The following is a 26,761-nucleotide window of genomic DNA, read 5'->3' as shown; positions in this document are numbered from 1 at the left end:
GTTTTCCTGCATCTGTTCCTACCAGTTGAATACTTTTTCATTCTTCAGGGTGGATTTAATCACATAAGACAAAGAATTGTTATCCATCCCCACCTGCCCACACTTCAGCTGACACTGTGGGTGATAGGATACTTGTTTTCGGAGGATGTGCTGCAAGTCCTGAAGGAGGCCACTAAACCTACTACTAGGAAATCCTACTTCTCCAAATGGAAGACGTTTTCTATTTCTTGTCTCTCTTGTAACCTGGATCCACTTACTGTGGATGTTCCTTTGGTTATTTCTTATTTGTGTGAGTTGCTCAATGCTGGTTTGGCCTATTCTATTAAGGCCCACTTATCAGCCATCTCTGCTTGTCTGCCTTTATCTCCTCCTTTGACTTTTAGATTTGAGACTAAACAGTTTCTTAAAGGCATCCTTCATATGAGACCTCCCCGGAAGCCTGTTCCTCCTCTCTGGGATATTAACTTTGTTTTGGAGAAGTTGACTCAGGCTCCTTCTGATCCTGGTGCTTCAGCCTCCTTGTATCATTGTTCCTGAAAGAGACAAAGTATGATAGTGTGGGGTCCCCTTTTTATTCTGCAATGAGCAAACATTTCCTACAGAATACAGAAACATGGAATGCAACAGCATTTAATGGTCCTTTCTTGAAAATATAATTTATCCTTTCTCAGTCAAGCAGACAAGCTGTCATTGCAAATTACCTGTTATTTAAATTCCCGTATGTAATCCAAAACTTTTCTATAGGTGTTTAACTTCATCTTCTAATAAAAGTTATTCTATACACACCACTAAATTAATTTTTCCATGTAACTTCAATACATAGATCATCAAAACGCATCTCCTGGTTCCTCAATAAAAGAGTTTTTCCATGAGTACATAAAAAAGTCAGATGACAAGTATTAAAAAGAAAACATTAAAACAACTGCTCTAGCAAGGGATAAACCTCTGTGCAATAGCCTATTTGAATGAATTTATCCTCCACACACCCCTTACTTTATTATTTTAATTCTGAGGTTGCTACAAGTCAAAGAAAGCATAGTTGTTAAACAAATAAAATATAACTTTTTTCCTTTGAGATGCTGCTGAATTAAAGTAAGAAGCTTATGCTAAACTGCAGTTCAACAAATGCTACCATAGCATGCAGCCAGCAATCATAAATGCAAAACTACATCAAGCAACCACACTTGACTGAATGCATTCTGAGCAAATAAAAAGGTTACCCCCACCTAAAAAAGAAGAAAACAACTGTAAATCAATACTCTCCTATCATACCTGAGTCATTCCTATCCTATTTTATATGTTCATAGATTCAAAGGTAAGTACTAGGCAATTAGTCTGCAGACCATTAAAAACCTAAGCAAAAAAAAAAAAAAAAAAACATTCAAAAGTTACCTCCAGCCTCAAGGAGTGCAAAACAAGACAGATCAATGGGGGATTTGAGGTCTCCATCCAGTTTTCTAGGTTTATTTTGAAAGAGGCAAGGATGCTACTGCTTCACATGTAGCGTTTCAGGGGTGAGGGATATGTTGGAATCTGAATCTGTCTTATTCATCTCTTGATGAATGTTTAGTTCCTTTAACGAAGTGTTTGAAATATCATTTGTGTTGTGAAAAACAAAATAGGAGGTCAAAGAGGGTTACATCATGCACAGCTCAAAAGCTAGACACAGATCTCCGAAAGGACTCTATAAGCGACTGAAAGAGGGCTGCCAATCTGTCTAGATAACAGAGTTTTGAGGAAACTAATCTTTTTAGCTATGAGTCTCTGCAGTCTGTTAAGCAGAGTGATATGTTTAACCAAATACATGCCAAAAAGAGCATTATATACAATTATGGGTTGGATGAGACACAAGTAAAGGACAATTAAAACGTCTTTGAATCTAGCAGTGGTGCCTTCAGAAATAAGATGATCCAGAGAGAAGGTCTTCTGAACTACTATTGAGGCATGACAGCCAAATAATCATCAGCAAGAGTGATTAGATTCCTTATGGCAGTGTCTAATTTGAGGGGTGTGTCACCTATATGGCATATGAAAATGTTTTACTTACCAAAATTAATCATGCTACATACATATTTCACATTTAATTTGAGACTATTGTCCATGCATCATGGTCTAACCCATGGTTAGAGTAATTGTGAGCCAGTGAAAGACTGAATAACAACTGCCAAATTATGGTCATTTGCATATTTAGATATCCATAGGCCAAGAGTATTAGCCAAAAAGTCTGACAAATAGATGCTAAATAAGAAAATAAGATAGTAAGATAGTCAACACTGAACTTTCTGGTACACCACTGACAACTTTTTTCATTTTCAGAACAGCACCTGTGACTCTAACTACACTGGATCTGTCAGACATCAAGTTAGCTATCCACTGCACAACATAAGTATTTGTAATTACCAGTCTGTCAGTAATGTCTTCATGAGGAATAGTGTCATATGCCTTGGCCAGGTCCAGATATACCATATGTACTACATAATTCATAGTTCGCAGAATAGTACTAGGCTAACTGCCCTTGTGGGTCATTTTAAGCCTAGCCAATTACCCCATGTGAGAATCAAATCCTGCACCTTGTGACTGTAAGGTAACCACCTTATCCATTATGCCAAACTCCAATAGCTGCTATCAACTCTTCCGGTTATTTTTTCAGGCACCACCTTCCTTTGGCAAAACCAAATTGATGGGCATCTAGGATTAAGTGATTTTCAATGTCCAGAGTAATGTGGTCTGAGATAATACTCTCCATAGTTTACATATAAGGCTAGTGAGACTAGTAGAGCTATAGCTACCAGGGTCCATCTTTGGACCACCACTCTGTAACAGTTTTACAATGGCCGTTTTTTTGCTTTTAAGAATGTAAGCAGTGGAGAGGCTTAGACTAAAAAGGATAATGAGAGGTTCAGATGGGCCATATTTGGCACTGATAATCAGACAACCTGGTATATAATCAAGGCCCATGGATAAGGTGTTGAGGGAAAGAGTTCCATTCTAACTAAAGGTGGTAGCCAGGATTTTGGAATGCATGTAAATAGCTATAACTGTGCTACAGTAAAATTTACACAAATTTTTGTTACCAAGTATATTAGCTATTTCCTTTGGGTCAGAGTGTGCAGTATTAACGTAGACTAGTTCCAACACTGTTGGTGTTTGGTCTTAACTTCCTGACATAGTTAAAGAAAGATTTGTAGTTATTGGTTTTAGTGGCTATTTTAAGTTTATGCATGGCTTTAAACTTCTAATGGTTAAGTGCTTTACTAGTTAGCTGAATTGTGCTCTTAAGGTAGGTAGAATGAGACCCCTTATAAGCATTAAGCAATTTCTTTCTTTTGTTATACAATTTGTTGATATGGGTATTCCATCATAGGGAATTGTTTTCAGAATTCCCAATACATTTACTACGGTTAGTGACTGGGTTATCAAAACAACTTCTTAAGTGGAAGTAGAAGTCAAAGTCATATGGAGCAGTTTTACCAATATAACTCATTGGTGGAACTTTCAATTGAATTTATTTAGGTCATTGAGTAAAGAAAGTTGCCTGGTGGACAACTGTCATTAATAGGCAAAACAACAGGAGAAAGAAATTGCTATCTAAGAGTGGGAAGGAACAGTCTCAAAACTGGAAACACTCAGTGTAGTCCTTCAAAGCTAACTACAAATCCAAATTAGCTTCACTAACTAAGGAAAACTAGAAGGCATTCTTTAATAACACAGCAATGGTAAGGCCCAGATTTACACTGAACACATAGTTAATGGTACGACATATATAGAACCTGTGGATACCGCAAACCTGCTGGCTGACAGGTTCAGTGAAATCGGCACACCCTGTCCCCACCACATATACCCCAAAGCATCCTTAACACCTATCCCCCACCTAGTATCTCTGAGCAGCAGGTCTTAAATGCCCTTTCAGACACCAAAAACATAACCTCTATGGGACGAGACAACATCCCGGGCTGTGTTCTACATGGGTTAATACAGGAATTAGTAACACCATTGAGCACGCTTTTCAATCACAGCCTAAGCATTGGCTTCATCCCAGTGCAATAGAAAACCACTACCATCATCCCTTTGCACAGACGGGGTGTATCCACAGACCCCCTGGGAACTACAGACCCATTAGCCTGACCAGCCTTATCTGCAAGATCATGGAACAAGTCATCATGGACCTTATTGACAAAGATGTAGGAAATCTCCAACTGTTCAGCCCCATCTAGTTGGGCTTTGTCAGTGGGACATCATGCCTGTTACACTTGGTGGACTTCATCGAGACAGTCACCGAAGCCCTAGACAAGGGCAAATCAATGCATACAGCCTACCTAGTCTTAGCCAAAGCCTTTGACACAATCCCCCACTCAGGAATCATTGATAAACTGACCCAGCTGGGTATCAATCCATATACTGTCAGGTGGGTTGCAAACTGGCTCACTAATAGAACTCATACAGTCAAAATAGAGGACTCCACCTCCTCCAGCAGACCCGTAACCAGTGGTGTTGCACAGGGATTAGTTCTGAGACCCCAACTGTTCAGAATCCACTTCTCTGAAGTACAGGCTAAAACTAAAGGACTGCAGCTGACAAAGTTTGCTGATGGCTGCAAACTGGGAGTGATCACTGAAACCCTTAGCGATGTTAACATCCTGCAAGATGGCCTTACGCAGACTAATGACTGGTGCCAAAGTCATGGTCTTAAACGTAATGCAAAAAAATGCATCATCATCCCCTTCACAAAGGGTGAAGTTCCTGTCAATAGCAGTACCTTAAGCACACAGTCAGTGGCGAGAGATCTGGGCACACAGGTTGACAGCAACCTTAACTTCGATCACCATTTCTCCACAGTGGTAAGAAGGGCAATTTATATTGCTCATCTCATAAGTAAGGGCATTGCCTCCAGAAAAAAGAGGTTATAATCCCCTTGTACTCTTCCCTCATTAGGCCAATAATTGAATACAATACTCCCTTTGGTATATTCTTTTCCACACACCTGCAGCAATTGGAGAGACCACAAAGGTTCCTTACAAAGAAAATTCAAGGTTTTCAAGATCTGTCTTATGCGGACAGACTGAAATCATTGTCTCTTTTCTCTGTCATACATACTGCTTAGAGGTGACCTGTGCCTTGCATATAGAGCAATCTCTGACTCAGCTTTAATGGAAATGGTGCACATTCATAAGTCAAATGGCACATGGGTCACTCACTCAAAGGACCTTAACCTGGTATGTGACATCAATAGAACTTGCTGGAGAGACAGATTTATCCCACAGAGTTTGGCCCACCTTTGGAAAAAGCTTCCTATTCATATTAAACAAAGCCCCTCATTGAACCCTATTTAAGCGCAGTTTGCACAATTGGATGGGTAACCGGAAATTCACTCCAGAGGTTCCACCTGTGTCCCTTCTGAACAGGGGCAATTAGCTGCTGATTTTAGTGCCTTCTTGAACCAGACACCCTTGGGAACATGGGTTGAACTTGACTAGGCTTGTAAGGGTCCTGGGGCCATTATCCTAGTAACCTCTTATGATCCTATGAACATAGAGGTATATTCAGGGGAAGTACCACCTATTTTATAGGAAGTGGTCACTAAACTTTAATAAGGTATGATGATACATATGGAGATGTACAAGTGGTCATACTTATGAAGACTAGATCAAGGATAATGGGGCCAAAAGTAAGATGGTTAAATATTTGTAAAGACAGTATTTATAATGTCAAGGAAGAGTTTGGTATGCTGACCATTGGCAGTGTATGTTCGCCAGTTTACTGATGGACAGTTGAAGTCCCCCATTAGAAAGGTGATGTGTTTAATGGAGATTTCAATTACAGTGTTACAAATACCTGTTGTGCTCAAAAAGGGCAGAGAGGGTATTCTACAACTAGTTATGAAGTGGAAATCAGTCTTGCTTTCATTGCTCTGAAACCATGCCTCTGTAATTACACATACATGCATGTGCTGTCATTGCAGGAGCGCCCCAAGTCTGGGCATTTTTGTTAACTTAATTAAAGCCACACTAATGTGTTCCAAATTAGAACTGGAATGTCTATCAGATGGACTTTGCCTAAACAGATACAAAGGGAAAACTAGGACTTTAGCCAGAATGCAAGCGCCTTGGGAAGAAAGGTGCAGACCATCCCTGGCAAATGCAGAAAGGCTTGTCAATCATCTCAATCCAAGCTGACACAGACTACATCTCCCTAGAATGGCATGAGCTATATAACGATTATTAAAGCCATTCATTATTAAATTAATTAATACCCATTAAATTATTAAAAATCTTATTTTTGAATCTTGGTATCATTCACATAATGGTAAAAATACCACTTAAATCCCGTGAATTTCCTGTAATGTACATGCACATGACAAGATTGATCATATCTTTCTGAATGTCTCTCTGGGTAAAGCACCTAAGGTCACTCATACCCACATGGACCACTACTGGGTCATAACTGTATTTAGACTCAAACAAAACTTCCACAAATACTAGGAAAAAACGTAGAATAAGCACTCAGCCAGAACACGGAAACTCTCACCAATACTCCAAGTATAACAGGTGGTATCACCAAGTAAATCCAAAAAGCACTGTCACGAACACTTTTATTGAACAATAAGTTTAAGCGCTTTTCGTCAACCAAGTAGGATGACTTCCTCAGAATAAAGTGTAAAAAATACCATCCACTTAAATAAGCACATCTACAGGTGGTAATTAAAAACAATCATCTGTAATTACCCTTAAAGACATATTCTCCAAGTGGGTACAAATGTTGCAAACCCTTACTATTTATAAATGAAATTTAGTAAACTTATAAAATGTAAGGTAAAGTTTGTAGAATAAAATTGTAAAATAAAGTTGTAAAATAAAATAAAATAAAAAAATAAATAAATAAATAAAATAAAATAAAATAAAATAAAACATGAACCACAGTGCCTTGAATCATAAATCTTATAAAATCTAATATACATCACAGAATGTTTTAGAATTCTAAACTCTAATAATCAAACTGTACAAGAATATGTACAGAATAAATAATAATGTTAAGTAATAATATTAATAATAATAATAAAAATACTAATAGGTGTGACAAGAAGGTGTACTCCCAAATTTTAAACTATATTAGCAAGATAAAGGTCCTATCGTCTTAAACTTTTAAGCTTTAACAAACAACTAATTGAACATAGGTCATTAAGACCTGGGAGTGAGTATGAGTTCAAATTTATCTGCCATTTTAATTCTTTCTCTTCAAGCAGCAAGTGTAATGACCTATGTTCAATTAGCTGCTTGTTAAAGCTTAAAAGTTTAAGACGATAGGACCTTTATCTTGCTAATGTAGTTTAAAATTTGGGAGTACACCTTCTTGTCACACCTATTAGTATTTTTATTATTATTATTAATATTATTACTTAACATTATTATTTATTCTGTACATATTCTTGTACAGTTTGATTATTAGAGTTTAGAATTCTAAAACATTCTGTGATGTATATTAGATTTTATAAGATTTATGATTCTAGGCACTGTGGTTCATGTTTTATTTTATTTTTTTTTTTTTTTTTTTTTTTTATTATTTTATTTTACAACTTTATTTTACAATTTTATTCTACAAACTTTACCTTACATTTTATTAATTTACTAAATTTCATTTATAAATAGTAAGGGTTTGCAACATTTGTACCCACTTGGAGAATATGTCTTTAAGGGTAATTACAGATGATTGTTTTAATTACCACCTGTAGATGTACTTATTTAAGTGGATGGTATTTTTTACACTTTGTTCTGAGGAAGTCATCCTATTTGGTTGACGAAAAGCGCTTAAACTTATTGTTCAATAAAAGTGTTCGTGACAGTGCTTTTTGGATTTACTTGGTGATACCACCTGTTATACTTGGAGTATTGGTGAGAGTTTCCGTGTTCTGGCTGAGTGCTTATTCTACATTTTTTCATAATTGTATTTGTCAGAATAGAGCTTTAAGAGCCCTTTTCATGTACTGGATCCTGTCTCCAGAAAGACTGCTGTTACTCTGTTCTTACCCATCCTGGTGAGGGTGGTTTCTGTGTGCCTAACAATAGCACCATCTATTACTAAAACATTACCATGGTTAGATGTAGTGTCAGTCGGCAGTAAGGGCTTGGAGTCTGCACCATGTCACCTGCCTGTTCTTCCAGAAGTAGTAGCTGCTGCCTTCCTGAACTTCAGACATTCTGTAACTCACTTGAAAAATATTTTTTTTCTAACAGTTATACATATTAACTGCTTTAATTGATCTTCGAGAGTCTTCTGGTAATGTTTATTTCCCTCTTCTGGACAGCAACAAGCCTGCCTATGAAAAAGATTCAGAAAATGTTTTTCTTCAACACTAGAGGTAGGATGCCTAAGTGCAACAAGTATGATGAATAAAATTAGTAGGTGCTGAGGGTAACAGGCCTGCAATCAGTGCAAATTGTTTATCTCCGTTTCATTCAGTGGTCTGAGACATAAATCATAAAGTCTGTGAGGCAACAATGAGCACAATTTGAAAAACCCTCTGGCTCATAAATGCATGACTTTGACAGACTTCACTAACTTTTCCTTTTTAGATATGTGGAAGACACAGCAGTCACACTGCTGTAGATGCCATGTGCAGTGGCAACAACTTTGCAGCCTAGTCCCACATTGTTGAATTTTAGGGATCAAATCATATGACTCAGGTAACCAAAGGTCGATTAGTGTCTTGGCGACCTGTCAGAGTTGACAGAAAAAGGGATGGAAGGACAAGGATAAGAATCCACTCGATATCTAGACAGGATCAGGACATTCACTAAGCTCTGGCACAGGTCAGAAAAGAGAAGACTGCAACCACATTGAGTAAAGGGGCAGCTCTGAAAAGGCACATCTGACATTGGGTCTGGAGTAGTGGCTTTTTCTAATAGCATGCGTCATGGCTTCTCAATCTCCAAATATTATAAGAGTATGTACAGGGATCAGGATCAGAACCCATTTAAAGTAAGGCTCCATCTGTGAGAAGGATCAGCAGGTTCCATGGCTTCTCAATCTCCAAATATTATAAGAGTATGTACAGGGATCAGGATCACAACCCATTCAAAGTAAGACTCCATCTGTGAGAAGGATTGGCAGGTTCCAGGCCTGTTTCCTTCCTGAAGGAACCCAATCATCACCTGTTTGAAGTAGGGTTGGTGAACATTGCCTGCTGGTGTTAAATACTGTGATGAATCATCCAGATTTAGGTAGAAATGTAGCTTAAATGAGACATGTTACAGCAGGCATATGTGCAGTCCTTACACACCAAGAAAGATGGACTTGATGAAAAAGAAAAATGTATTGTAAACAACATTTAAAAGGGATTGGGAATTAAAAAATGTCAGTGGTATATTGCCTGACTTTTCCCATCTAAGAATGCCTTTTATTTCTTTCTTCCCATGGCATAAGAGCATGTATAGGACTCCTGCTTGGTGTGTGACATATTTCCCATAATCTGGGATCACTCACAGTGTTTGCTTTTGAAACTCATTAACTCTAATAACTTAATTCCTTATTTTTTATAGCAAGCAATTCCTCCTCACATTTTTCATTCCCAATCCATTCTAAAGGTTGTTTCTACGGGTAGGCTGACCTCCAAACCATAATGCTTTGTGCAGTGTGCTTTGAGTTGTGTATCTATAAAAATGTCCCTTCCCCTTGATGAGAAGAGAAAAATGCCATGCTGTTCCCCTATATCCCATTCATTTATTAATCAGGTAAGCTCACTGTATGCACATGTCCCTGCTCATGGACATTCAACTGCCTGGTTAAGTAACCTGTACAGAGTCACACAGAAGGCAAATGGAGGTCTAGTTTTGTCCCCTGCTAAGCCTCACACTGAACTCTATTGCATATAGAACTTGCTGTAGGTTTAACTTATGTTTCTATAGTATTGTATAACTTTGTATTCCTGCACCATGTGATATTTTTACTTGTTTTAATAGATTGTAGTGGAGCTTTTCTCCTCGGGCCTCCACTGAAAATGGACATGCATCCAGTTGGACTAGCCCGGTTAACAAATGTAAAATAAATAAATAAAATAAAAAAACCCTGTATCCTTAGCCATGACAAATCAGTTCATTAACAGTTAACTGCCTTAATCTTCTATTTAACTGCCATAAGAATGGTGCTGTCTTACTCTTGTGATGCTGACAAAAGTGGATGAAGCAGATGAAACTTAAGATAAGGGGCATCCGAGGTCAAGTGAGTGACATAAGGATTAGTGGCATATCCTGATAAAATCAATATAATCAACTTCCTTCCTCCATCAACAAACTTCTCCTGTTATGCGTGCTTTCCTTTATAGGTTCATAGGTTCATACTAGGCTATCTGCCCTGGGGCAATTATAAGCGTAGCCCAATTCTGTATGGCTTACGCCACCCCTTGATTTGAGTATACTGTGCCCTTTTTAAGGTTTAGTTTACTGTGCCTCTGTCTAATAGTGACACAGGAGTAATCCCTGGGACAAACCTATGATCCCCCATTCACTTATCGAGATTCTTCTTGAAGAGATTCAGTGAGGTGCTCTGCCTCACATGAACTGGAATTCTATTCCAGAGCGAAGGGAGCCTCTGGGTTATGAACCTGTCCCTCCAGCAAGTTCTATTTATTTCTGTGCTGAGGTTCAAGTCCCTCTAGCGTGTGGCTCTAAGGGATTTAGATTTACTGAGGTGGAGCATGTCCATTAATTCTGGATTTGACATAGCTTTGTATGTCAGGCATAGATCGCCTCGAAGTAGGCGGTATGCAACTGAGTAGAGCTGGAGTTTTTTTAACTGAGCAGCATATGCATCTGTTTGAGACCCTTGATCCTCTTGGTGAGATACTTTTGGGGTCTTTCTAATTGCTGCAGGTGTCTCGTAAGGTACATCCCAAAAGGGGCATTGTATTCTATGATGGGCCTGATGAGGGATGAATAAAGGGGCATGATTACCTCCCTTGATCTAGATGTGAAACACTTCGTGATGAGGTGGGCTATGTAGAAGGTCTTTCTAACCACTTTGGCAATGTGGTTTTCAAAGGAGAGATTGCTATCAACTTGGGTCCCCAGGTCCCTAATAACTTTCACTGTACTTAATGGGTTTCCGCCTATGTGGTAATTTGTGGGCACATTGTTTTTGCCAAAGGGTATGACTATACATTTTTTGGCATTTAGCTTTAAACCATGGCACTGGCACCAGTTATCTGTCTCTGTGAGACCTTTTTGAAGGATGTTTGTGTCAGCTGGAGAGTTGATTATGGCGCCCAGTTTGCAGTCGTCTGCGAACTTGGTGAGCAATAGTCTTCCCACGTTTGCCTGTACCTCGGAAAAGTATATACCGAACAAGAGTGGTCCCAGGACAGAACCCTGTAGGATGCCACTTGTGACTGGTTTCGAGTCTGACATGGCTCCAGCAACTCTCACTCTGTGGGTTCTGTCTTTGAGCCAGTTTGCGACCCATCTTGTGACATAGGGGTTTATATTTAAGCTGGATAGCTTATCTATGATGCCCGAGTAGGGTATTGTGTCAAATGCCTTTGCAAGGTCCAGATAGGCTGTGTGGACTACCTTCCCTTCATCTATGGCTTTGGTGACTGTTTCAAAGAAGTCAACCAGGTTCAAAAGGCAGGATCTACCCTTGACAAAGCCGAACTGGGTAGGATCTAGCATCTGTAGGTCCCCAATGTCTTTGTTTATGAGTTCCATGATGATCCTCTCCATAGCCTTGCAGACTAAGCTAGTCAGGCTTATGGGGCGATAGTTTCCAGGGTCCGTAGAGGCTCCACCTTTGTGGAGTGGGACCACTGTTGCTGTACGCCATTCTGTGGGCACATATCCTGTAGTGAGGCTGAGATTGTATAGCTGTTTTATTTGAGGGATTAATTCCTCTTGGAGTTCATGTAGGACGCAACCTGGGATGCCATCTGGTCCCATGGAAGCAGTGTTTTTTGCTTTGGAGAGGGCAGCCTTCACCTGAGCATGTCCGACGTTTGGGAGGCCGCCCTCTGCCGGGATAGATACTTCCTCTTTGGGGGAGGGGAGAAGTTTGCACTGAACCTGTCTGCCAGGATATTGGCGATGTCTGTGGGTTCAGTGTATTTTTTGTCATTTAGAATCAACTCAGAACAAGTCTGGGAGTTGCATCCCAGGTTCCTAACATAACTGAAAAAAGCCTTATGATTGTCTTTGGTGTCCTGTGCAATTTCTCTTATACAAAACTTCCTATACTCTACAAGTTTCTGTAACTGTTTCAAAGGCCATGCAACTACTCATATATTTTTTTTGGAAGAATAAAGGAAAATGCCTAATAATGATGAGGTCAGCTACCTAAGTCCTGAGGCACAGATTCTGTAACCAGTCGCAAAGGGAGATTATAATTTGTCTGTGACTTCAAAGTGAACTATATAGCTCTTCAAGTAAGTTTTTTTATGACTTCTCTCTTCAGCATTTGACCTCTCAGTTGCATACACAGTTCTACATTTAGTTTTTTTAGCAAACTGTTCAAATAGGTATAGTATAATATGAAATGGCAAGCAAGAAGTATATAAATGAATGAAAATGGCCTCAACACACCTCCCTAAAATTATACAAATTAAGTACAGATTATTAAATGTAATCTATTGATCCAGTTTACAGAATCACTGATGTAGACATTAAAATTATTGACTGGAGAATGAAATTCTCTCTAAATTTGCTAGCATTCTCAGCAATGCAGCACCGGACAAAGAATAATAAATAGCTTCTCATTCCTACTCCTGCAAATGTAATTGTCTTTGTCAGTGCTGCAGTACGCTCTACTCAAGTATTATAAGAACGTTTGACCTGAAAAATCGATTGCCTCCATTCTTGCACTTTATTACTATGACAATTAAATGAGAGTATTCCAAAAATTATGCTGTTTTTTTTTTTTTTGCTTTTAATAGTATTTAATAGTATTTTATCATATTTAGGTTTATTTTTTAAATACGTGCAGTTCTAAAGTGATGATGTTCTATAAATGCACATACCTAACATGTCCTAATTAATGTAATGTGTAAGCAGTATTTGAGGATTTTGAGTGGGAAGTGAATGTACAATTTTTCTAAAGAGCTATATAAATATCCTGTACATCTACATATATATTATTTTATGGCTGTTCATTTCGAATGCAGTGCATTTTTTTGCTAATCTTCAGTTCACAGAACTTCACCGTCACTAAAGAGATCTCCAAAGTCGTAATCAGTGGAGGATGGAATAATGGTTAAGGTGTTTGCCTTACAGACACAAGGTACAGGGTTTGAGTCTCACATGGGGTAACTGGCTAGGCTTAAAAAATGGCCCACAAGGGCAGGTAGCCTAGTACTAATCTATGAACCTATCTATGTGTGTGTGTGTCTGTGTGTGTATGTGTCTGTGTGTTTTCTGTCTTGTTTGCTGGTCCATATAAAATGTAATGTACTGCTTAATATTCTAATTGTAACCTGTTGTTTCCAGTCCATTTACAACAATGACAAAGAAATCAATACTCAGGGATACAGTGTCAAAACAATGTAGTCAACTGCACTCATGTTAGTCCAAGGTAGAACATTATTTCATGCAAAAAGCTACTATGCCCTCTTAATTTCATAGCTTAATACTCAGCTATCAATCTGCAGACTACTAGAAGCCTAGCTAATAAGTAGAGGTCAGAATCAAATCCTGTACCTTGCATCCATGAGGTTAAGACCTTAAGCATTATACTACCCCCCCACCCCTTATACCAACCTTCTTTCTACTCTTTGGCTAATTAATACAATCAATATAAAGCAGAAACAGAAGTTGGTAAAATGTCATTGAAGTCCTGGAGATATTCATGACCAAAGGGATAAATGTAACAATAAACCATGTGAAAAAGCTGGGCCACGCATTGGCTAAGTGCCATGGTAAGATATCTGCCTCATAGCATCTGTTTATGGAGTTTATTTATGACTTTGCATGTTGTCGTCATGTATGAGTGAGTTTTCTCAAGGTAGTCTTCCCCCCTCACACACACACCAAGAAGTGTGCTGGTACATTAGCTAGACTAAATGTTCTACACATGTGTTGGATGTACCCTTACCCTTATATCCCTTGTTGCAGAAAAGAAAAAACAGTCCAGTTAACCAACTAACAAACAACATTAAAATGGTAAAAAAAAAACATGATGATTAGAAAAAGAAAACAGCCCCCAACATGCGGTATCAACAAGCATGGAGAACAGAGCTATTGAGAAATGCTTTCTGGAGTATCTTGGAGGTATGTGTTTTTTCATCATTTTATAATTGTTTGTATACTGCACTTTAATATAGCTCCTGTGCACAGACATAAACGGCATAATCACAGGGCCTTGCAAATGCAAGCGCACTTAAACAGCTTGTGATTTCAGATTTTAATCCAACTGCATCCACAAAGCTTACTTTCTCAGAGAACTGACCTTAAAGTGGATGCATCATTCTAAGCTACATGTTCTACTTTGAATACATTAAAGAAATGACCCTGTGTTAAAATCCTGTCACTAGTGACTACACAGTTTTTATCAGAATCCACAAAGTCTAATGTACAATTTGTATACAACTTGTAAAGAAGGCACAGTCAGCTTCAGCAATTAATATACACAAGAGCAGGAGTTTCAACCAGGCTGTAACTTGTGCTATATGTAAATTTATCCAAGTAAACTTGAATATAATGTAAAAACATGTTTAAAAATATGGTGGCTAAATCTGAAAAAGCTTTTCTACAGAAAGTGCAAAGATCTGCAATGAAATGACCCTTGGGGATTCCATAGGGAAAGGATAGGAATAGACTTGGTAGGTCTGGAAGAATGGTCAGAAAATCTGAACCTGAGAATCATTGCAGTGAAGTCCACAATAATAAACATGGAAAACAAATCTCAAGAGCAAACTGTATAGTGGAAAAAGGAAAGAGCAGTCACAAAAAGTGAAAGGAACCCAAAGAGATTCACAACAGAAGGTCTAAATGTAAATAAATAATCTGAACAAGTTGTAAGGATAGCTGAAGGAACTGTGAAGACAGAAAATAGAAGGCTGTTATCTTTGTCTTTCAAAAGACTTAGGAAAATACCATTTGGAGTACTGCATGCAGTTCTAGAGACTAGGTAGCCACAACAAATCCCATCTGCCACCAGAGGCTAAACTATTAAGAAATGACAATACAAAAAAAGCTGAGAAAAGCTAATTCCCATCTGAGATTAACAGAAAACTATGGTAAAATGTCCAATCAGAGTCTTTGACATGACAGAGAAAGCTTGACTCACAAACAGAACTTTTGCAAATAACTGAAAAATGATGAGTGTAGGACCCTCTACCACGTCTATAACTTATAAATAAGATGAAATCAAGGAATAAGTGATTATTGTTTTAACATGTGATATAATGAGGCCACACTCTGGTATTTAACACCACAGCTTCACAGGCTACAGTGAAATGTGTGCAGGCACACTGGCTCTGAATTCAGGGCCTTAGCTAATCAAGCACATTAAAAGCACACTTCAGGGATATACTGGGCAATTCCATGAGTCTCTGTCAGTAACTTTAGAAATGAAGTATCTTTGTTCATTGTAAAGAAAATCACAAAATCGTCCATTTTATGCATGACACCATTATTTACTTGCATGCAAGTACATAGCTCAAGGTATAAGAATTGGCAAGCATATTCTAATAAACTCTGAAAGTTGTAATGTGGTGAGCTATCTAGCACATAATGACTTTAGTCAAAAAGAAAAAAATTGCAATCTTATGCAATATGAAAATAACAAATCAGGATTTACTTGCTTATGTAATTTTCTGACTCAAGCCACAACATCATTTGTACCTTTTAGGCAATGCTAAACTGAATGCCATATTCCAATAATGAGCATTCAGCTTATTAACAAACACTGAACTATACTGGATGAAAGCAATGAACTACTGAGCCAAAGACTTTTATTTCAACCTCACCTTTGTTTACATGGATAGTCTATAACATCAATAAATACCATCACTTTCTTAAACTGTGTGATTCATTTTATATGAGAAAATATCTGTCAGACTCTACAAGAGAAAAAATCATAAAAAATCATAGAAGAATCAAGATCACATGTTCTGCAAGAGGAATTCAGGTTTTTTTTTTTTTGTTTTTTTTTGTTAATTTCTGATTTCCACCTTGGTACACATGCACACACAGACATATTGTACTTTATATATGTATATATTTTTCTTACTGCTTAACAACTGCAACTTCTAGACGATTGCCAAGTACACAGTATACATTTTACACTTTCTTTATTTCCTCATTCTCAAAGGATTTTTTACAGATACACTCAAAGTACACCGCCTAACCCGTGTGTGTAGTAAGTACTACTTATGGAGATTGGCTGTCTACAAATTGCAGCTGGAACCCTTTCATTTCATTTCCACTGTAGTGCTTTTTTTTTTTTTTTTGAATTAGGGCTCCCTGTTACACTTTACAGCACACTCTCAAATTTGGTTTATATCTTATTATTCTATGCCATTCATTTGCACTCCCAGTTCTACAGCCTTGTAAGGCTGGAAGTACTCAATAGTAGGTATTATGCTTGGGGGTTGAAATATATATATATATACACATATGGTTTCAAGACCATATGATCGAGTTTTCAGAAACTTGAAAGTCTGAACTGAAATTAAAATATATATATATATATATATATATATATCCAAAGACATCGTTTCTGCAGGGGAGCAATCCCCCCTGCACCCTCCTTATTTAAATATGCCAACTCCATGATCACACTATAGCAAGGAAAAGGGAAATCTCACGTTCTGCACTTCTGCATACAGCGTGGAACAGGAGATTTCCCTTTTCCCCACTGTAGCGCAATCTCAGAGTTGGTATATTTAAGTAGGGGTTGTGGGGGGGGTTGCAGGGGGATTGTCCCCCTGCAGAAACGATGTCTTTGGATTTTTTTTTCTATTTCAGTTCAGACTTTTGAGTTTCTGAAAATTCGATCATATGGTCTCGACCATATGAAGTTCGAGTTTTCAGTAATTCGAGATTCTAAAGTGAAACCATATATATATATATATATATATATATATATATATATATATATATATGGTTTACCTAGAAATAGTCGCACGATGTATGTGTGAATAACAAATTTTCGAAAACTAATAAGGACACACTCACAACAACGACGTACAACCCCACGAACGCATAGTATCTAACTGACCTGAATAACAAATCCAGCACCTAAACTCACCGGAATTCCCTACCGCTATGGACCCAGGAACAAGTGCTACCATGGGTCCCAGGGAGGGCGCAGGTCCGGTATTTGTTTGGGTGGCATCGGATTTCGATGTGGCAACTGCCGACATTCAGAATAGCTGTTTCATCCCACGTTATTTCTCGCTATTCTGAATACTCAACATGTTTGTGTTTTTCAAGGTAAACCCATATATATATATATATATATATATATATATATATATACAACTTAGTATAATGTGTAAATTTTATAAGGAGTGTATCTGCTACAAAACTGCATGTGTGGAGGCATTTTAAATTGTCAGATTATTACCTATAAATCTGCAATTTTAGTTGTTTTATAATGTTAATACTTTTTGTTAAGCACAAGTTAAAACATTTAGGGATTTGTAATTGTACAGGAATGTTGAGTTTTTTTTTTATTTGTTTTACTTATACCTCTCAACTGTCCCTAATTTTGCCTCTTATTTTTCCTTTGTCTCTTACATTTTTGATTTTCTTTTAAATCACTGAGATAATTTATAGTCAATTATGACAGACATTAGGGTTTTCTGACATTATGAAAATATATACTGATGCAAAATCTGTTGATCTATTAACTTTTCCAATAGATTAAAGTAATATTTAAAAAGAGGCCCTGACATTGGATCTCCAAGCCCCATTAGGTTTGGTTTTGTTCAGAATTCTTGACTTTCATCCCCTTGCACCATCTTACTTATGTGAGATAACCCCATCTGTAACCCCTACCGCTACATATTACCTTACTAAAAACCCTTTCCATAAAAGTACCACCACACAAAACAAAAGGACACACAACACTGACTCTATCCTCTTAACTAACCCAACCAGAGAACACCTGCATATGTATAATAACTGCTATAACACAGTCTTGCATATATAACATTAAGTTCAATCATATGTGATTCACTCAAACAAGCATTCATTCATTTGTGCATTTTTTCATTTTTACCCCCACAACATTTATTAAATTTACTGCAATTGTTGTAAAGACGTTACTGTTTGCAATTATTATATTCATCCAGTGACGGGGAGAAAGTTTATATTTTCTTGTTATGCAACATGTAATACTTACTGTGTTGTTTATCTTGCTACATGTTCAAAATGTCCATGTTTTTACATTGGTAAACATAGTCGAAAGTTCAAGGAATGTACTGCAGAGCATAAATTGGACATTAGAAGAAATGTCATGATAAATGCTTTGGCTAAACATATTATGGATAATGATGATGCACATACTTTCAAATTTAGAGCTGTTAGTGTTGTACATAAAAATGTCAGGGGAGGTGGATATAAATAACATCTTGGAAAATGAAGAATACAGTGGGATCGTAAGGTTCAAGGCTGATAGCCTTCCAGGCTTGAACAATACAATTAGCCTGAAAACTATTTTAACTAGGAAGCAAATGCAACTGTGATAATGATTGTTTGGTGTTACTGTGATTGGTTGGCTGTGTCATGTGTTTTAATGTTTGTTTCATATAAATTGAATGTGTTTTAATACTTTATTCATGAAGCACTAAGGAAGGGGAAACCCAATAGCTTTGCTAACTTTTTTGTTTTTATTCAAGTCTGGAGTGTTTCTCTACTTTGTTTTTGTGTGTGTATATAACAAGTGAAAAATCTGATTTTGAGGATCAAGGATTATTTGGAAAAATATTCAGTTGGGAAAGAGTAAAAATAAGAACATTAAAATTGTAAATACTTCCTCTAAACGTAAAAGAAAAAGCAACAATTTTAGAGTAGTTTCAATAAATGTGAATGTTATAAACACTGTAAGAAGAAAAGGAATACTGGAATGGTGTGCTAAATGTGATGTGTATGATACTTTATTAGAGGATGTAAGATCTCCGACAAGTGAAGAAAGACTGCAAACAAAAAACTGTGGGGTAGAAATACAATACTGATCTTAGGAAGTGAATGTTGTTCTGGAATGCCTGTGTTGTGTACAGAGACAGTGATAATATTAGATGTAGCACTGGTAAAGATTGGAAGACTGTTGTGAATGTGAGGTGTAGAGAACATGTTTATATAATTACAGCATTATATGCATATATAACTAACAAGGAAAGAGAATCTGTCTCATCAAATACTAGACTATGTTGTGGTTAACATGAAAATTATAATTGTGATTTAAGAGGAAAATGTAAAAATGGAGGGAACAATGTAAAAAATACAAGCTGGAATAAAACGTGGTAAATTATCTGTGTAGAACAAAAGTCAATTGTGTTATAGAAAAGGGGCACTTGGATATGAAAATGATTACTTTGTATTGTCAGAAGGCTTAGAGCAGGTGATAGTGATACAGTTGCAATTTTTTTGAGATCATTTAGTAATATGGATGAGATGATGGAAGAAAGGGAGTATATTAAAATAGGAAATGGAAAAATGGAATACAAAGAATAAATTAGAAATCATCAGATGAAATTGGAGAGTGGAAAGTAGAACAGCCTGAATGGTGGAGTGAATTAAAAAAAGACAACTTTTTTTTTTTCATTAGCAGGATGATATAAGAAAGAAAGTGAAATATGGGAAAATTTATAGAGATGTATTAGAAAATTTAGAGAATAATAAAATAGAGTATTATGATACGGAAAAAGAAATATATAAAAGAAACTAAGAAAAATTAAGGCATTACTGTTTATGTAGAGCTATTATTTACAAGGAAGAAGGGGAGGTATCTGCATATTTGGGTAAAACAGTAAAGGACTATATTAGTATAATGAGGAAAATGAAAAATGTAAAAGGACAGGCAAAAAGAATACAGGAGCAAATTATGAATACTGTAGTACAGAATGTGGGAAATATGTATAATATTAAAAAGGAGTGGGAAGGGGAAAAAAAAAATCGCAGAATGAGTTAAGGAAGACTTTGTAAAAGTCTTTACTATTAGTGACTTGGATGAAGAAGTTAGGAAAGTAAATGCGATTCAGTATCAGTCCCAGATAGTAAAGGGTATGAGATGTACAAGAAATTAATGAATTGGCAGAGAGAGTATGTTGTAAATATACAGACTGAATGGTTAAAGGAAGTCTTCGTTTATGAAGGGTTATTTAATAGGATGTTAAAACTTACATGGAAGAAAGATAAGAATGAAATAAAAACTGGAGCCCCATCACACTAAATAACATACATAAAATTGTAATGAGAGTAATACAGAGGAGAATGGAAGGAAGGATGAGGGATATTACAGAAGAAAGTATGTATGGTCTAAAAGGGAAGGGATGCCAAGAATTATTATTGGTTGTCAGTGATATAAGTAAAAGGGAGGGTGTGGAACTTATGGTAGGTGATATTAGTATGGCATTTGATACCGTAGGACATGACACCTTATGGGATATTATAGATAAGTATGGAACAGGTACTAGATTTTAGAGAGTGTGTGTGCCAGCATATAAAAATAACAGAGTGAGGGAGCTAGTAAATGGGTGGCAGAGTAAAGAAATATACATAAAGTGTGGTTTAAGACAAGGATGTCCCATGACTTGAATGTTGTTTGCATTGATAATGAATGCAATAGTTAGTGAAGCAGCTTATAAAATGAAAGATGCTAGGTATGTGATACAAAAGGAGATGGTAATTTCAGTAGTTTTGACACACACTGATGATATATTTGTAGCTGCTAAGAACAGAATATAGAAGAGGGAAGTACTGGTCAGTCTGAATGGATGTTTAAAGGAAATGGGGAAGACCCTGAATAAAGACAAAAGTAAGGGTTTGGGTGATATGGTGAAAATTGTGGGGGTAGTTTTCAATGAATGAAGTGTCTCTGCTAGGGATAAAATCTGTGGAAAAATGATGTAGTTATGATGCAATGAGTGGGTTTGACAAAAGAAATATGACTTCTGTGAAGGAAGTATAGATTAGTATTCAGGAAAAATGGTTTATTTGGTGAATTCTGTAATAATAAGAAAAATATCATGTATGTCCAATGTTTACATGTTCCCAAAAAATAAAAAGGAAATTGTATAACTGATGTTTTCTTTCATATGGGGTTCAACATTAAACCCAGTGAAAAGAGGTGTGTTGCATGCATATGAGTGAAGATGAAGTGGGATTGGGGTTACTAAATCCAGTTGTTTACCCTAGTTCTTTAAAATTATATAGTATATTAAAGTGGGTAAAGGAAGAGATAAGAAATTAATAGTGAGAACGTTTAAATATATAAAAAAAAAAGTTATTGTAGATGAGAAAAAAGAATATATAAACGAATAAATTAAAAATTATCAAGAAAAAATACTAACGTGTAAAGTAAAAACTGATGATGTACAGAAAGACTGATGTGTATAAATGTGATGGAAGAATATGATGTGAATCCAAGTGAAAATTTACCAGAAGAAGTGATTAAAACTCCAATGGAGCTCAGTAAGTTTGCACTGCAACTTCCAATGTGCGGAGCCTAAGCCTTTTGACAGAATCAAATTATGTCCTCACATTTCAAACAAATGTTCATATCTCTATTACCATAGGAGTTACGAAAGAAATATAAATGGCAAACTCTTCAGCACAAACAATTTTTACAGTGGTAGTATTCTATAGGTTCTATGTCAAAGTGAATTATATAAGTCACAGTAAACAGTAACTATTACATTTGTAACATTTTAAAAACAACTTACAATATCTCTACAACCACTCAAATTAAGTACATACCGTCAGCAGCATTTTAATCATCTAGCTGAGAGCTTTCGTACGAGGCTAAAAAGTTCTGTTTGTGTTACTTGGTTATTGAGATATTTAAAAAAAAATGTGAACATTTTATCTATATAAATTAATGTCATAAAAACAACAGTTAATATCTATTTATCTACACTAGGCAGAGGTCAAATATTAATGTAGTTGAGTTTGCTATTGCGTAAGCTTTAAGATGAAATATTTTAAAACCTTGTACATAGCATGTTTTTAGAATTACTGATGCAAATATGAACAAGCAATATTTGACACCTAGAGGCATCAGTAGGAGTTAACTGCAGATGCACCTTGAGGCGCCACTTGGATGTAATGAATTAAAGTAATTAAAGTAAAGAAAAAGTAGTATGTGAAGCTAGTTGAGTGTTAGGATTTCCTTCCCTGAAGGGGAATTAAGACTTCTTTGGATCTAGTAGAGATGCCATTGGAAATTAGATGAGCCAAACAGAAGACTTTCTGAACCATTGTGGAGACATGAAGACCAAACTATGACAAGATATCAACAAGAGTGCTATACAACAGTGTTTAATTAGAGGGGTGTATCACCTATATGGTATGGGAAAATGTTTTATTTACCAAAATAAAACTATGCTACATGTTTTCAAATGTAATTTGAGACTACTGTCCTTGCATCAGTAGTTAAATGGTCTGACCCAAGATGGAGCAACTAGGAGTCAGTGAAAGACTGAATAACAACTTTCAATTTACAGTCAGTTGCAAAACCTTGATAACCATAGGCCAGGACTGTTAGCATGAAAGTTTAAAAAAAATATGCCAAACAAGAGAGTGGTTCACCACTGGTAATTTTTAAAGTTTTCAGAAGTGGCACTGATGACTCTAACTACATGGGTTCTGTCAGACTGAACACAGAACCAAACATAATTTTGAACATAGTTCAAAATTAGCAAATGCACAGTTTATAACCACAATGCATAGCACTTTTGTAATATACACAACTCAGCAAGAAATCAGTTAGGATTTCATTCAATGATGCTTTTTTCAGGAGAGTTGTTTCCCTATCCCCATTTCAGTATACACTCTGAATAAGTAACTCAAAGTATTTCCACACCGTCTTAGTGTGGCTACCCATGGCAGAACAAAATGGTAGCATTTTCTTAGAAAGCACACTCATTTCTTTCTCTCTGCAGTCGGATGTTATAGTTACAGAAAGCAGTGGTGCTCTTACTACAAGCTGGGAAACTAACTCACGAGACACTAACACTTGCATGCAATGCAGCAGAAAAGATCAGTGCAGATTTGTATGGTTTTATCAAACTTCCCACACTACAACTATCAGTGTAGTATTCAGCAAACACTGGAGACTATGTTTTAAAGTTTAAGTGCACTTTATTTAAATTGTGATAAGACAAGCACTGCAACTGGCTTACAAACTAGCTCCCTGTTTAGTTTCTTTCAAACGAGACCCGCAGTCAATGTCTTTGGTCAAGCTGCTTTTCTTCACCAGTATGATCCACAACTAAAACCTGCAGGTTCTCTTGGTAGTTGTCTACTTTCATTTGTTACAATTCTTCCCTGTCCTGTTTACGTATCTGTCACTCATGGATTACAATCCACCTGTCGTGTTTACGTATCTGTCACTCTTGGATTTACAATTTCCCTGTCCTGTTTATGTTTCTGTGTCTCTGTTTTTAGCCTTTCCTTTTAAGGGAAGAGAGGCATATTTTCCTCCAGGGCATGACTATGGAATCACCCTTCCGAGCAAAGTGCAAGAGTGTACTCCATACACATCATAGTGGTTGCTAAGGGGCACTATACCACAATGTATCTATAACAACCTCTCCACATATCCATCTCCCTTGCTATATATATGTATAAATAAATATTTATCTGTGCACACATTAATATACATACACATGTTTGTGTATATGTGTGTGTATACATATATACTTATCAAATGCCAGTTTTGGTTTCACAACTGCTGAGCACAGTGTATACCAAGAGGACAAGTAAGGGTTACAATTTTTTTATGTATGTGGGAGTGGGTCACAATGTTGAAACATTCAATATCAACAAATGGTTTGGTATAAGGGCTGAAAGTGCACATTTGTGTGTATGTGTGAAAGACAGTTCTTGGATTAGGGTTAGACATATGTCTAGGGAGAGGGATAGCTTTACTGATATGGTTATATGTTTGTGTGACTGTGTTTGTGCATGTGAGTGTGTAAATTACAGTTAGAGAAGGGATTAGTAAAAAAGGATAGCCTTATACTTACATTTGTGTGTGTTTGTTGTGACTCAGTACAGCCACTCTGCTTGCCTTGCTTGTGAGCTAACAGTAACACTAACCCTACACTTTTACCCTAACCACATCTCTACATATCAGGTCCATAAACACCCTTTCCTAGCAGTACTGTTAGACAGACAAAGTCCATTTGTAAGTTAGTTTTCTGGGGGGAGGATTCCGCTTTTTTGTTTTTGTTTTGTTAAAGACAAAAGGATACCATTTGTTTCCTTTTGAAATTTTATTTTACACAAGGATTGTGGTTTTCAAGAGACTGGGTTGTCTACAGGCTTGTAACGATATTTTTGTGATCTGCTGTAACTCTGTATGACAGATTATATCTATATATACATACATACATATGTATATATTTATACATTTGCTGTTTTTCCCCACTGTTATGTGATCTTGGAGTAGGAATATTTAATTAGCAGTGGGTGTGGGGGTATAGGGGGGACTTGACCCCTTGCAAAAACTCTGTTTTATTTTTTTTCAATGTTTTGTGTTTAAATAATTTTAAAAGTATTGAACTTAGACTAAGTGAGTTTAGCTGTATCAGTATAGACTATATATTTTAATTATTTATTTTCACATTTAACTGGGTTACTCTGATTGGGCCCAGTGAGTCCTTTTTCAGTGCAGTCCCAATTAGAAAAACTCAGGAAAGTGATTAAAAAATAAGAAAACAGTATCTTACAACTTGAATTGTTAGGTTAACAGTACAAAAACAGAAAGAAATATACAATATTAATATATACAAGGCAAAACTACAGTATTTTGAGAATGTGGTACCAATGTTTGAGAAATTTGGGTAGCATTAAGTTATTTACAAGGAATGTAGCAATCCCTAAAATAAAATGAAATATATATATATGGGTTACAGTCAACTTGTTGAAGCCAGAAAAGTGCCAGCACAACAGATCAAAAAATTAGTTGATTGAAATTACCAGCTGTGTTTCCCTACAAGATCACGGTACAAGGGGATACCTTACCCGTTCTCCACTGTAGTGTGATACTGGAGTTGGTATATATAATTCATGGGGTGTGTAGGAGGCACCCCCCTACATACCTAATTACTCGGTTTTTACTGAGTTTTGGGGTCCAAATGAAGGGGTGCCATGATTCCCGAGTGGCACCCCTTCATTTCCGAATTTTTTCTTTTGGTTTCTTAATTATTTCAAATAGCGCACTGTCAGAGCTGATGTCATCAAATGCACAATGACGTCAGCTCCGTCAGGGCTATCAGCCAGTTGGAATTGAGCTCCTTGAGCTCATACTGTCATTTCCAGCTGCAAATGCGAGTGGGAAACAGCAGCATTCATTTGGATTTCTTAGCAGCACCATTATCAGTGGTTTGGATTTACCAAGAGCAGGAAACATTAGCAGCAGCAGCATTTTGCTCGTTTTGGATTTATCAAGAGCAGGCCAGGAAATGTTAACAGCAGCACTCGTTTTATCGGAAGGGGAATCAAGTGAAGTGAATTATCGTTGGAATCAAGTAAGTGTGTGTGTGTGTGTGTGTGTGTGTAAATGCCCCCATGTAATACACCTGGTGGCTAGAGGTATTCAGGCTCAAACCCTATACCTTTGGTACAGGGTAAAAAGAGCCTAAAGTCCCTAGCCACCAGCATTTCTGAGCTTTGTCTAGATTTTTTGTGCTAAGAGTTGAGAGCCAAGCCTATGGTGAGATGTGAACAGAATTTGTATTCCCCCATTACTGGCTTTGTTGTTTGTCCAGGTTTTTTGTGCTAAGAGTTGAGAGCTATGGTAAGAAGTGAGAACAGAATTCACTAAATGATAGCCATTAAGTTTGTCTTCCATTTTTCAGGAAACTGCTGATTTGACATAGTGGTATGTTGCTCTGACTGTAGTGCATAGGGTCCTGGGTTCAAGACTTGCCAGTGACATGCATGGTGGTAACACATTTTATTCTAGCAACTTTCCAAAATTATACAAGCAATGTTTAAAATGTGTCCCTGGCCTTTGCCCCCCTCCAAAAAAATCTGAAGTTGCAAACAAGTGTGAGAAACTGTGCAAGATGCCTATGGCTTACACTACTGTCATTCTATTTATAGTGTGGGTGTGGACGTAAACTTTTATGATGGAAATGTTCTGAATTGGGCAGTTTTGTCATTATTGGTTCATGCATTTTGTTTCATTGCCTAAAGTACAGCCTAATGGAAAAAATGTTCAAACAATAAATTTAAAATGCGCTCTAACACGTGTGCTGTATTATACAAGGAATATAATTTAATAAAGTCAGGAAGGTGTATCAAAGAAAAGGACACATGTATGTTTCTTGTTCTTTGTGCAAGGGGCCAATGATCTGAAAACAGCCCAAAGGTAATCTTTATCCACCACTGGTCAGATGCATTTTCTTTGGATGTAGTGTGTGGGTTTCAATGCTATTTCAATGAATGTGAGTTTCAAGGGCAGAAAAGTTTTAATGCCAAGTCTATTTTCATTGTGAGATGGTATTGCTTTGTTTAGCAGATGCCTGCTAGTGTTTTGTACATTGTTGTGCTGCAAAATGTAAAAGTAAAATCCAAATAATCATTGTAGAAGTAAAGCACTATGCACACAT

The sequence above is a fragment of the Protopterus annectens genome, chromosome 6.part0 (genome assembly GCF_019279795.1).
Source record: "Protopterus annectens isolate FY-2018-M chromosome 6.part0, PAN1.0, whole genome shotgun sequence".
Classification (NCBI taxonomy): Eukaryota; Metazoa; Chordata; order Ceratodontiformes; family Protopteridae; genus Protopterus; species Protopterus annectens.
Note: the sequence above shows the minus strand (reverse complement) of the source record.